Below are 12943 nucleotides of genomic sequence, written 5' to 3'. Positions count from 1 at the left end.
TCCACACATAGGCAGCTTCTGATAGGGTGATCCTGGGCAAATTAGTGCATATTCATTGCGCAATTTCCTGTATGGGCTGAACTAGGGAGTACATTGGTGCAGACCAGCACCTCTGTGGACTTAGCTGTGACTCTTGGTAACATCTCCCTCCAGTTCAGAGGTTTGCTGCTGAAATGACGTCCTTCAGGCAGCTCTTGACATCACGTCCGGTATAGGAGATGATCTAAGCATGGCACTTTTATAATAATATTGAACTCATTCCACCAAGCCTCCTCTTAAGCTGCTGGCGAGAGAAGACCACTGACCAGGGTAGGTGGTTAACGCTTCACCTGTACTCCTGGACTCCGTGAGGATCACCGCCCCAGCTCTACGCAGGCGGCGCAGTGGGCCTGGCGGTAAGGAGCTGCTGGACAGATCATTATTTCATCAGCAGCAGGTACTGGGATGTCCTGCAGCCGGCCCAGCAGAAGCTCCGCCTCCTCCTGGAGCTCAGCAGCGGGGCGCCTAATCACAGACGGAATCACTGACATAATATCAGAACCAACAATATCTTGGAACCAAATATTGTGTCAAATATTAATTACAAAAATATTGTTTTTTTATACTTATAATGCTAAACACAAAAGTATTGAAAAAATAGTTTTACACCAATATCATAAACAAATATACAGAAATATTGTTTTAAAATAGTAAATCATAAATATTTGAATACATGACATTAATATAATTCAAATTAAATAAATGTAACTTATAACAAATACAATATAAAAATATATACTTACATAATCGCACATAGATATGTGTGCCTAATGTATATATACATATATATGTAACACTATAATAAAAACATATATTTTACATTATATCACATTTTCAAAGGTATTTTGTAAATGTATTATTATAAAAATACACACGTACAAAATACTAACAATTTGATTGCAAAACATAAAAATAAATGACCAAATTAATGAAATATAAAAATGTAAAATCTAGAAAAAATATTAATGATAGATATATTTAAACAATATTAGCAAAAGTCTTAAAATAATATATACATATATGATATTCCCACTCCACCCTGTGCAACAGTAGGGAAAGCGTTGGACTCCGAAGGGGTAAAATTCACTATTCCCACTCCAGTCTGTGCAAAAGTAAGGAAAGTGTTGGACTCCGGAGGGGGGAAATTTACCATTCCCACTCCAGTCTGTCCAACAGTAGGGAAAGTACTTCACTTCAAACACAAAACATATCTAAATAACCCTATTACCTTACAACAAATATAAAACTCTTAAAATGAACATTATTAATTAACCAAAAAGATTTTGGGCCTGATTACAAGTTTAGCGGTCGGCAACCCTGACTGCCAGACCTGTGGTGAGGAGACCTCGGCGGAGCTGGTAGTCTCCACAACTGCCCTATTACAACTTTCCCACTGGGCTGACGGGTGGGAACCAATAACTGAGCCGGTGGCAATGCTGGCGCACGCAAGGGGCACCAGCACCCTTGAAATCCGCACTGTCAGCACAGCAGACAGTGAGCATTTCAAGGATGCTGGGCAGGGGGACCCCTGCATTGCCCATGCCATGGGCAACAGCAGTGCAAGGGCCCCCATGTGGCTCGTTGCACTTGCTCTCCGCCAGGCTTTCCATGGTGGTCAGACCGCCATGGAAAGCCTGGCGGAGAAGAAGGTTGTAATCAGCAGGGCAGTGCTGAGTTTAGCGCCGCCCTGGCTGATTATAACCAAGACTGCAGTCAACCCACTGGGATCTGAGATCCTGGTGGAGATGGCAGTCAGTTGGCGGGTCCACGCGCCAGCCTTGTAATGTGACAGTCGAAACGCCACAGCCATGGAGGTCCAACCGCTACTGCTACTGCCTTGTAATTGGGCTCTATATAAATAAAAATGAAAAACAGCTAAACAATTTACTTGATTATTAAACAATTTAATAGTTACTTATCAATTTGAAAAAAATGTTATTTAAATTTAATCCCAGAATTTAAATGTAGTTTATTACTTAACTTCACACACTATACCCCCACAAACCTAGCAGCCCACCCTTAAAATACATAGAACACAATTAACATAATTAAAAATCAATTAAATACTTATTAATAAATTAACAACCAATCATAAAACAATTATTACTTAATTAATGTCCCACCTTATACCCCTACAAACCCAGCAGCCCACTCCTAATACATAACTTATAAAATATAATTATTACAAAATTTACATAATTAGTAGTCAATTAAATAATTAATGATAAATTAATAATTAATTTTTAATGAATTATTACATAATAACTTCCCACCCAATGCCCCTATAAACCTAGCAACCTGCTATGACACTATAAATTAATATTAGCAATTAAATTAAAAATTGTAAATCACTTAAAATTACAAACCATATTTAAAAATATTATTACAAATGATGTAAACAATAATAACACATGAAATTAATATATGAACTAAAACACATGAGGATAATTAAAAAAATATATTTTTTACAACTATATGAATGGAAAAGATATTGACAACAATATTCTTGACAACGATATTAATCACCTAAAAAATTCGATATTTTTGACAGCGATATTTCTGCATCACAATATTTTTGTATCACAATATTTTTTCGATATTTCTGTGACTCGATATTTAAAACACAATCTTTTGTCCAAACGCTTTCAAAGGGGGACAGAAAACGTTATACCGACAATGAATTGCCAGAATGTAATAATTACTGTTACTGGACTTGAATTTACCGGTGGTGCTGGTATAGTACCAGATGAATAGCAACCCCTTCTCCTGAGCGCTCCGTATGTCCAAAATTACATCGAGTGTACCATGCCAGTACTTAGCCAAGGATGCCATTGATGCGACGAGTCTCCACCAGTCTGACAGCATTTTGCTTCTGGTGCCCCATATGGCATGAACCACCGCATGGCATAACATTTGCAAGGGTCCCCGTGCAATGCCAGCACCTTGGATGTCTCATTTGTCCCAAATAACATTGTGTGCCAGGGGCAGTACCAAATTCACACACACACACACACTCACTCTCTTTCTTGCCCACTTAAATCCACTCATTCAGTCTTATTCATTCTCACTCACACGCCTCACTTGGCACACACACCCGTCCCTTGCAATCAGACTTTTTACTCAGTCTTACTCATTCGTTCTCATTTAGTAACACTCTGTTGCACTCCCACTAACTCTCACGTTCATTCATTCTCTCACTAGCACTGATTCTGATGCACTCATCACAATCACTCTCACTGTTACTCACATTCACTCTTTCACACACTCATTCTGATTCATTTGTACTCACTCTCACCTCCTTGCACTCTCTTACTCTCAGTCACTCATTCATCCCCGCTCTCTCATACTCTCACTCATTCATTCCCACTCAGTCCCCCTTATTCTCACTCACAGTTGCATTCACACGGGTCACCTCACTCTTTCCTGATTCTGAAGAAGTTGGGAAAGGGCGGGGTGGCAGGCAGAGGTGCACTTTGGATCACACTGTCACAGATCTATTGTGGCAGTGCACTGTCATTTACAGACAGCACATTTTTCACTGAAATGGCTTCTAAAGTTGCACAAACAATCAGTTTTATTGATCAAACTATACAGACTACTAACAACGTGTGGAAGTTCGATTTCAGTGAATAATTATCATTTGCACATCCTTCTGTAAAGTCTCTTGATTTCTTTTAATCCTATTAAAAATGTTTGTTTCCATCATACATTTGTACATTATTAACTGCTGATATATTTTAAAATATTTGTGCAGTCAGTCCATTCACAGGTATTTAAATGCTGTTGTGTTAGAAATCTCATTGTGTAGTCAGAGAACGTAAAGTCAACACAAAGCTCTATGTTAAACGATCAGCAGAATTATGTTTGGAGACATAGCCTGACATTTGACCTCTGTCTTTAAATGCACAACAAACATGACGAGATAAAGACAAAATTTAATAAATCGTTATGAAGTAATCACTTTTTGAACTTTAGCAAGGTTATTCCTGGTGGTGTCTGAGAACCGCTCCCCCCTTCCAGCGCCTAGGTATTCAACAGTTGATATTTTTATAGGTTAATGTGAAAAACTCAATGTTCTGGTTCTATACTGTCCATGGGGCTTCTACAATGTGGTCTATTGTCCTAAGGAGAGGGGAGATTACTGCTCTGGTAGCCATGGACCTCCTGGAGGTATAAGTGAAGAGTTTGCTATCATTCCTGCTGAAATGTGCTTGGAGTGAGAGCCCCACACTGAGCCTTGCAGAGTCTCAGGCTGTCCCACTGAGTGCAGTATGGAGTTATTGTTACAAAATGTTCTAAGGACGCTGAACTTCCCTACCTCTGCTGCCAAACAAAATACCCAGAACATGAGATTGGCACCGCCCTCTGGGACAGGAAGTTCCAATGTCTAGGAGCAGGACATAAAACATCTGATATCTCTAGGCACGCCTATGCAAGGTATTTACAAAACACGACTGTAGTCCATACAATGAAAACTCACCAGTTACGTTCTCTCAACTATACCTTATGTCGTAAGGTAATTATAACTCGAGATATGTTTTAGCTGACATTTTCACCCAATATAACGTCCCTTAAACCTTTGTTTTTTCAGTGAATATTTTATGATTTGTTTTTTAATACTAAATAAGATATGATTAGCATACCTAGCTATAAGGTCACTTCTTTTTTTTTCCAGTTGGTTTCTAGGATTTCTTTGAACATAAAGTAATATGTTATTACCCTATGCAACGCCAACCTCAGGCTGCGCGCAGCCTTTGGCCTTATACAGTGTGGAGTTGGCCACAGGGTCCTACCTGCACCCAGCTCCTGTGTCCAACCCCAATGGCAGCCAACACCATGTCACAAAAGGCTGAATCCAACCCCAGTCCTGACTTGCTTCGGACTAGCTGTGGGCCAGGCTCTGCACCTAACGCCCCTAAACACGAGCCATTCACATCAAGAAGTCGGGCGCCGGACCTGTATGCCATTTAGGTAAGGCAGACCTACTGACTTTGTCAAAGGGTCAGAACACCAATATATAAAAAAGTGGGCTTATTGCCTTAATGAAGGGGTCTGTGTATCAACATATATAAATCACATGTATTGTCTTTTTCAGAAAAGGGCCAATAATTACAATGAAATGTATTTTTAATTTATTCACATACTACAATGTTTAACAAGAGTATTTGTCATTAAAAAACCTAAATAAAATGTTGTTAGGCAAAAATGGATCAACATGTCAATAGTTTTTCAACATTTTCCATGCTACAAAATGCAGTCACAGAATGCACCACAAGGTGGCTCTACACTCCAGCTAAAGAGCATAAAGGTCTGGAGTACTTAAAAAAATATGGTAAGCTCTCCTGGGGTCATGGATTTAATGACCCAGGAGATTTACTTTTTTATGGGCGAGTGCAAAGTGCTCCATCCATTCTGTAATCTCTCTTTGGGCTACAAACCATGCCCATGGCACGTTAGTCACTAACATTGGTTCATAGGCTTGCCTTTATAAAATCCGCTGCTTTCATTTGTGAAAGGCATGCATACGTCCTGCCTTTTCCAGTGTTTAGTCCACCTCCACAGCATCAGTAAACTACTAAAAACATCCAAGACTTGACGTTTTGAGCCTGGGGTCCGGACTACTTTATCTGTTTATTTTTCAGGCAGCGCGACCGCGTTGCATTTTACATAGTGCGATCGCGCTGCGTTTTTTTTTTCTTCAATCGGCTCGCTTATATCAACTGTTTTACTTTTTATTTTCAGTTTGTGTGGCAAAAAAAGTCCAGTTAGTAATTTTCAGCGCAAATAGCTCTAACTCGCGTGAACGCGAGAACCACTGCATTGCAAATGCTTGTTTAATGTTTTTGAGGATTTTTGTGACAATCTTACTGGATACTGGGGGTAGGAAAGGGTTTTTCCTAACCCAAACAACATTTAAATGAACTTTCAGAATATATCAGAATTAGGGAAGCACAAATTAATTTTTAATTCGGAAGTATGGTGGAAACAAATATTTTAATAGGATCAAAACAAATGAATACACTAGGTCAGTGTTTCCCAAACTTTTGACTCCCGAGGACCCCGCTGAATCACTACTGGAAGCCAGGGACACCCAAGAAATTTGTACGATTTAAATTTCAAACATTAAAGCAGTAATTCTCAAAAAATACGCAAACAAGCACATGCCAAACAAATACTCAAATTAGTAAACATATCATTATTTTATATTGGAAAAAATTGCAAAAATTGGAAAACTTTAATGGGAAAGTTAGTGTTGCATCTTGGTGACTAACTTTTCAATATTTGGTTTAATTTAGGAAAGCTGAATCCTCAAGTCACATTCTACATTTCCCAAGCCATTTTTGTTTTTATTTTTTAGATACATAAATTTTTTAAGTTAATGTGTGGTGGGCAAAGGAAGTAAAACCATAAAGGCCTCTTATCTCTCCATAGCCTCTCTGTCGCATGTATTTAATTTGATTTATAGCACCTCTCATACCAGTGTAGGGTGTTAAAACACTTTCCAGGGGACTACAAGGTGTAGGATTCACCTCATCCATACTGTTAGGCATTTTCTAAGAGCGCTTGGTCTGAAAAAACACAAACTCATGATTCAGAACATAACACAGTGGCTACCCTTGACTTTAATAATAGCATACTCCTATGCAAGTAAACCTTTTTTTTGCAGTAATGAAGGAATTAGAAAAAATATATAATTTTCTAATTTGTTCCATGTAGTTCTTTGTTCGCAGTTCATAACTCACTGTGCTAGATTATGATTGTGACTTATGAACTGCACAATAACAAAAGAATCTCTGTGACAAAAGCGGTAACCCACTGTGCTATGCACATAAAATGTGGTTCATTGCGTGATACATGTTCTTTGCATCTGGCATATTAACTCTCTGCACTACCTCCAATGAGTCAAATCTGCCAATAGACAATCGCCAGCAGGTACATTAATCACCGGAGTTGACACGAAAGCCTACACTGAACTTTGAAGTGCTTTTAAAGCTGTTGCACAAATGAATAAACAGATAAAAAGGCACCCACATTGTTCTGCAGAGTCCAGGTGGAGAAGTGCCTTCATGCCGGTCCAGGCATGCGGACCCTCTGGGAATTTGTCACGGACCCCTGAGGGGTGGGCGGACCACAGGTTGGGAAACGCTGCACTATTTGATGACACATCCACACATTACTGTTTGCACGCTGTATAGTTTTATAAGTAAAATTGTATGTCTGTGCAAATGCAATGGCCAGTTCGATTGAAATGTGTTGTCTGTAATGGCAGTGAGCTATCACACCATGCATGCTCCACTCTACTCTGCACCACTCCACGCCACAGCACTCTATTCTGCACCGCTCCACGCCACAGCACTCTACTCTGCACCACTCCACTCTACACAACACCACTCTAATGAACCACCACACTCTATGCCACTGCACTCTACACCACTTTATGTCATTACTCTACGCCACTGCACTCTACCCTGCACCGCTCTACTCAATGCCACTTCACTCTACCTGCACCACTCCACTCTACCCCACTTTACTCTGAAACAATCTAATCAACACTACTGCAATCTCTCTCTACTCCAGTCTTCTAAACCACTGCACTCTGTGCCACCGTACTCTACTGGGCACCACTGTAGTGTACAACACTACCTACGCCATTCTACTCTACGCCACTGCACTCAACACCAATGTACTTTATGCCACTCTACACCACTGCACTCTACGACGCTCAACTCTACAATCTCTGCCACTGAACCGTACGCCACTCTACTCTGCACTACTGCACTCTACGCCACTACACTCTGCAGCACTGCACTCTACACCAGTGCATTCTACACCAGTCCATTCTGCTCCATACCACTCCACTGTACGCCACTCTACGCACTCTACTGTATGCCACTCTATGCCCTCCACTCTACAAAACTTTACTCCACTCTTGGTCACTGTACTCTACGATACTCTACACCAGTCTCTTTTAAGCCACTAACTTTTAGCCATGCTCAACAGCAGCCACACTGGTGAACAACATGGCTAAATCACATTGACAAAGCCAATAGGTATATTGGCTTTGCCAGTGGTTGTACTGTGTTGGATCCCAATTTATGGAACAGTCTCCCTGTTTCTTTCGGGGCTGAAGAAAGCCCTGGAAGTTCTGTAAACTGCTGAGAACGTATCTGGGGCATAACTTCACGCTTTTTAGTTATCCAGCAGCAGGACATCCATTGTTAGGGTGTGCAGTTTGTGCTTTGTAAATCTTTAGCATCATGACAACACTGTTTCAACACTCGTCTTTAGCAATAAGCATATCTCTCCCCAATACTCGCCCTACAAAAAACCTCCCCAACCCTTGTGTATCCCCTCTCACACTCCCAGGGGCTCTCCTTTACAGCCCAACCCTACACCTTCTCCTTCAGCCTCTCCACCCGAGCCCTCAGATTCAAATCCTACAACATCGCAAGTCACTACACTGATGTCAGACAACACTACTCCAACAAAACAAACCCCGACACAAAGATAGCCTTTCTTTTCAAAACATCACAGACATCCACAAATTCCCCCATCCCAAAATACCCACTCCCATCCACTGTGCACTTAAAGCCAACTCAAATAAGTCAAATTCTCACCCAGCTCTACCTCACTCTTTCTAAGCAATAAATACACCAACTGCTGAGTCCTCAAACACACAACATTTCTCACTCACACGTCTGTCTACGACCACCTCTTACCAATGTTCCTTCTACCTTTGACATACACATAAGAGAACCACTCCACACGAGTCTTCATAACCCCATCGCCTCTACTCCTACGCAGCAATGGTACTGTTCGAAGACAACTACACAGCCCATCTCCTCACTTACAACCGGTCTCCTCACCTCCCACACACACAGACATAAATAATGCCTTCTACGCCTGCTGGATGAGGATAACAAGGCCCACAAACAGCTTCCCTGCTGTCCTGCTACAGATAACACAATTACCAGTAGCACATCACCCGCAACCTCCAAGGACAATACTTAGGGCCTGATTTAGAAATTGGTGGACAGCTTACTCCATCACAACGGTGACGATGTCCCGCCTGACTAAATCTAAATCCCCTATGACATAATGGGATTTAGGTTTCAGCAAACGTGATATCTATCATAGTTGTGAAGGAGTGACCCGTCCGTTGAGTTCTAAATCGGGTCCTTAGGGCCTCGCTACAAAGCTAGGGACCATCAGCATCGCAGGGGCGGTCGGGACCGCCGCTGATGTGGCAGTCCGACTGCCACATTAAGACCCTGGCGGTCAGGCCGCCAGGGTTCTGCCGTATCCGGCCGGATCGATGATCCTGATGGGTTGACGGCAGGTGGAGATTGTAATTCGCCGGGGCAGTGTGGCTTGCAGCGCTGCTCTGCGGATTACGACTTTGTTCTCCGCCAGCCTTTTCATAGCAGCTTCAACACCATGAAAAGGCTGGAAGAGAACAGGTGCAGTGGCCGGGGGGGGGGGGGGGGATTCCTGCACTTCCCAGCACCATAGCAATGTTCACTGTCTGCGGTGAGCGTGCTAGGGCACCCTGCAAGCAACAGCGTTGGCGCCGCCTCGATTTCGAGCCGGAGACAATGCTGTCGCCTGTTTCGTTCTAGGTCGACAGGTGGAAACTGAGGTTTTTGCCTGTCGGCCTAGCGGGAAACACCGAATAGGTCTGGCAAAGTGGTCGCCACTAAGGCGGCGACCACCCTGTTGGGAGTTTGACGGACAGGCTTTCCCGTCCGTCAAACCCACAATGAGGGCCTAAGTAAGTCTCCTCCAACACAACATCATACCACTTTCAAAACAGATCCAGGAAACTGCGTCCTATTAAACGCTGAGTCATTGTCCAAACCAATCTTCAGTCTATTTACAGACACGGAACCTCACTTCTTGAGAACTGAGTCATAGCGGGTGTAAGACATGGCCCAAGGCGTTCTGAGGCATGGAGAACAATGGGCAACTGCCCAGCCCCCACCCCCCCAAAGTTACCCCAAGAAACTGAGTTTTCTGTTTCAATCGTGTCTAGCCCATTTCTCTATCAGAACCTCTCTCCCTCTCTGCCTATTTCTACCGCTGACTCCGCCTCCCTACCCCACGTCACTTCGAGAATCTTGCAAGTCCCAGGCATGATATATTTCAACTCTTTTTGTGTGGCCTGTTAAAATGTAACACATAATTTAGTTTTTTTTGGCATAATGCCGGCTTTAAATAGCAGGAAATGGGTAATAATGTTCAAATGTGTGCTGTAGGGGCCCCCCAAACCATGTCTTGTCTGGGGTCCCCCTATTTCTTAGCATCACACTGGCCACTCCCTGCACTTGCTGGGGACATGAAGAGGTCTTGTCCAACAAGTGCTTGGCTTTGGGACTTGGACACGCAGTAGTGCTGAGGCCACGGCCAGTAACTAGGCAGAGGCATGGCAGCAATAAAGTGGTTTTGTGGTTGTGAGAGGGGTTACCCCGTGCGTAAACCTCTCTGCTTTAAAAGGCACTCGTGTGCGCATGTAACCACCTGGTGGAGCGGGTATTTAAGTGCATTGCACGCCTGACTCTGGCGCTACAAAGCGTGCAGGATCTGTGAATGACATTCTTGTCCCTGGGTCCGAGTGTGGGCAGAAGGCCGATCCACGTGCCACGTGAGTTGGCAGACGCATCCGACCTCCGGGATAGCTGGTGATTGTCGGCAGAAACTCGATGGTTTAGGAAACAGCAGTTTTCATGAAGTACATTAAATTATTAGTAACAGCCTAGAGGGCCTTGTTGGGTCCCAGGAAGGAGAGAGAGTCCCCTGGCTAAAACCTTCGAAGTGACCAGATGTTTTCCTGCTGGGCTGCTTGAATGAGGCGGACAGTTTGAACCCCTGAACTCCTGTCCCTGGTTTCTGGGAGGGCTGGTTGAAGTGTGAGACTGCACAAAACTGTGAATAAGGTGCAGGTTCACCAGACCCTCCTTTACAAACCGTGACATTTTTTGGTTTTAAAAGAAAGTGTCGGGACATCTGGGCACGCCTTCAAAAACCGGGAAGGTCCGGGCAAATCCGGGACGTCTGGTCCCTCAATCAAAGTCTGTGAAACCCCAAAAACTGTTGTCATGCCACGTGGGGCAACTTAAGGGGAAGTTCCTAAAACTCCCCCCCAAACACCTCCCTCTCCCACCGCCCAATTAAAGGAGGGCCATGTAGTCTCCGAGAAGTTACAGATAGTTATAGTCCCACCAGTGTTTGGGCGCTTAAAAAGAGGTGGGCGCTAGGAAATAGCTAGTTGAAACCAGGAAGTGCCATCAGGCCATAAAACACTGATACGTCTCCCTAAAAAACACCCGACAGGTGTTGGGCATCCTTCGGGGCGGGATGTGGGCAGACTGCCTTCGTTTTAGAAAAGAACGTTATATCTGGGTCAAAGTGCGCGGTCAGGTGGTATTGTTTAGAAAGTGAAATATCTGATGTAGCGCTTCATGTCCCTGAGGAGTAGCCAAAGCGCTTTCGGTGAACACGTTCTTCACCTGAGAGACACGGAGCTCAGCTGTATAACTCGCTTCAAGGATAGCTCTATTGGTTGGGAGCGCGCTGCAGTGAAACGTGCAGGGCGCCAGATTGGACCAGCCAACATCTCACCAGAGAACCAGCCAACGTCCCACAGATGTCACCACAGAACCAGCTGACATCTCACCACAGAACCAGCAGACATCTCACCATAGAACCATCTCACTGCAGAACCAACCGACATCTCACTGCAGAACCAACCGACATCTTACTGCAGAACCATCTCACCACAGAACCAGCCGACATCTCACTGCAGAACCAGCCCACATCTCACCAGAGAACCAGCCGATGTCTCACCACAGAACCAGCCAACATCTTACCACAGACCCATCTCACCTCTCACCACAGGACCAGCCGACCTCTCACCATAGAACCAGCCACCATCTCACCACAGAACCAGCCCAAATGTCACCACAGAACCAGCCGACATCTCACCACAGAACCAGACGACATCTCACCAGAGAACCATCTCACTGCAGAACCAGCCCACATCTCACAAGAGAACCATCTCACCACAGAACCAACCGACATCTCACTGCAGAACCAGCCAACATCTTACTACAGAACCATCTCACCACAGAACCAGCCGACATCTCACTGCAGAACCAGCCCACATCTCACCAGAGAACTAGCCGATGTCTCACCACAGAACCAGCCAACATCTTACCACAGACCCATCTCACCTCTCACCACAGGACCAGCCGACCTCTCACCATAGAACCAGCCACCATCTCAACACAGAACTAGCCGCCATCTCACCACACAACCAGCAGACATCTCACCAGAGAACCAGCCAATGTCTCACCACAGAACCAGCCAACATCTTACCACAGACCCATCTCACCTCTCACCACAGGACCAGCTGACCTCTTACCATAGAACCAGCCGCCATCTCAACACAGAACTAGCTGCAATCTCAACACAGAACCAGCAGACATCTCACCAGTGAACCAGTCGACGTCCCACCACAGAAGCAGGCCAAATGTCACCACAGAACCAGCCCAAATGTCACCACGGAACCAGCCAACATCTCACGACAGAACCAGACGACATCTCGCAGGAGAACTATCTCACTGCATAACCAGCCCACATCTCACCAGAGAATTAGCCGACGTCCCACCACAGAACCAGCCCAAATGTCACCACAGGACCAGCCGACCTCTCACTGCAGAACCAGCTGACCTCTCCCCGCAGAACCATCTCACCACAGAACCAGCCGACACCTCACCACAGGACCAGACGACATTTCACTAGAGAACCATCTCACCACAGACCCAGCCAACACTTCACCACTAAATCAGCCAGCGTCTCACCACAGAACCAGCCGACACCTCACCACAAGACCAGCCGACATTTT

At 44.3% G+C, this 12943-nt stretch overlaps 1 protein-coding gene across 1 annotated transcript in view; it reads right to left on the bottom strand.

The window, feature by feature from the left end:
* LOC138258839 (deoxyribonuclease gamma-like) overlaps positions 1-12943 on the bottom strand; it is a 114408-nt gene that overhangs the window by 100694 nt on the left and 771 nt on the right. The window lies entirely within an intron of this gene.

This window comes from Pleurodeles waltl, chromosome 9, assembly GCF_031143425.1.
Source record: "Pleurodeles waltl isolate 20211129_DDA chromosome 9, aPleWal1.hap1.20221129, whole genome shotgun sequence".
Lineage (NCBI taxonomy): Eukaryota > Metazoa > Chordata > Amphibia > Caudata > Salamandridae > Pleurodeles > Pleurodeles waltl.
Note: the sequence above shows the minus strand (reverse complement) of the source record. Positions and strands in the feature narration are given on the sequence as shown.